Raw genomic sequence first — 2,133 nt, forward strand, 5'->3', positions numbered from 1 at the left:
GACGAAGTCCAGAGGTTCATTAAGCAACCTCTGGACCCGACAGCTTACAGACAGGCCCTGAACGGCATTCACAGGGACTCAGTCTCGAGTTATGTAGACTCTAGACCTGTGAATGCCGTTCTAGGCATACCACCCCCGGACATAGACGAGACGGAGCTTCATCTGCCTCGGGAGACACGCACAACACTCGCTCAACTTCGCTCCGGCTACTGCAGCAGGTTAAACTCCTACTTGAGTAGGCTGAATGAGGATGTGCCGAACGAATGTCCGGCATGCGGAGAGACCCCACATGACTCGAACCATCTCTTCGCATGCCCGGAAAACCCGACAACCCTAACGGCCCTGTCCCTGTGGACAGATCCCACAGAAGCTGCACGCTTCCTAGGGTTGCCGTTAGTGGAACTTGACGACAACGACTGAGATACCAACCGATCTGGGCGGGGTTGTTGTAGCCGCTACAACAACAACAACAACCAACATGTTGGCGAAGAATGTCATCAAAGAATATTTTGTACTTCCTATTGGAACTAGAGCACAACAGATCTGGTCGCAGTGCATACCTCAACCAATATCTATCTATCTAAACCCTGGGCCAGAAACTTACACCTGCTGCGTGTGCCAGAGACGACTACATGACAATCTACCTCAGTCAAGTGTAATCAGGGCGGGTACTCTTTATGAATTTGTACGATTTTGGGTTGCTGTGCCCAAATGCATGAATCGAATCAAAAACCTTTTACGCACACTTGTAGACAACAGTTCACGCTTTATTACAAAAATAAAAGTTACTATATCTGTGCACTAATATATTAATAATGTTGGAAATATGGTATTTTTTGCAAGTTTCCGGGCTGAGCTGTCAAAAAAAAAACACGAAATATCTCTTCAAAAGGTGTTCAGCCCTTCTTCTTTAGCAAAACAGAAAGGAGAATTCTACTTAGTGAGGGTTATAATCCCTAAGCGTTGCCCGCCCCCTTTTTCGGATTTTAACGGCTTATTTTTTTTTTGTGTAAATTGTCAGGGGCGGCGATAGGGGGCTAAACGTGGAATTTTCAACATTTTCAAAAGCTTATATTTGGAAAACTATCGAACCGATTTTCTATATATGGGCACAGTGGGAAAGGTGATTGAAGGGCCTATCATTCGATATATATATCTATGTATATGATGTATACATATTGCGAGAAAAGGTAACAAACGAAATTATGGCAATTTCTTTTATAAAAATGTATGTTTTTCTTTAAAAAATACGTAATTAACTATGTTATCAGATATGTTTATCAGAAAGGGCACAAAAATACCGTTAATTTGATATATGACTTGTAGCAAAAAATTCTTGTGGACATCATATTTGACTAAATATATATAAAACTATAGTTCTATATGAAAAAGGAAGAGCGCCGCAGGCGAAAATTTGGAATAAAAAATCGCGCGATAGAAAATTTTACTCTCTTTAGCTTTTACGAAAATGCGGCCACGCTTAGGGATTATAACCCTCACTACGTAGAATTCTTCTTTCTGTGTTGCCAATTAAAAGGGGCTGAACACCTTTTGCAGAGAACACCTTTTTGCGTAGGCCGCCTTCGGCCGCGCTTAGGGATTATAACCCTCACTACGTAGAATTCTTCTTACTGTGTTACCAAATAAAAGGGGCTCCCCTAGCGCCGCCCCTGTTAATTTGCACCAAAAAAAAGTTTACTATTAGACTCAGCAGAAAGGGGTGCACCACGTCCACGTTTTCTTTTTTCTCTAGTTCAAGGGTCGGTANCCTTCGGCCGCGCTTAGGGATTATAACCCTCACTACGTAGAATTCTTCTTACTGTGTTACCAAATAAAAGGGGCTCCCCTAGCGCCGCCCCTGTTAATTTGCACCAAAAAAAAGTTTACTATTAGACTCAGCAGAAAGGGGTGCACCACGTCCACGTTTTCTTTTTTCTCTAGTTCAAGGGTCGGTATTCTTTAGGTATGCCGAAAACAGGACAATGTCAAAACAGATATTTGACAGATGTTAAGTCATATTTGGTTGAAAAAGGAGACGTGCGGTAAAGAAACGCAGCCAGCATATATAAATTCGCCTTTCCTTAGAGGTTTCCAAACATGCAACCATGCGCAAGTTTGCCTATTGATGTCACG

The sequence above is a fragment of the Rhagoletis zephyria genome, unplaced genomic scaffold, assembly GCF_001687245.7.
Source record: "Rhagoletis zephyria isolate East Lansing unplaced genomic scaffold, Rhagoletis_zephyria_1.1 Rzeph_scaffold_01737, whole genome shotgun sequence".
NCBI lineage: Eukaryota > Metazoa > Arthropoda > Insecta > Diptera > Tephritidae > Rhagoletis > Rhagoletis zephyria.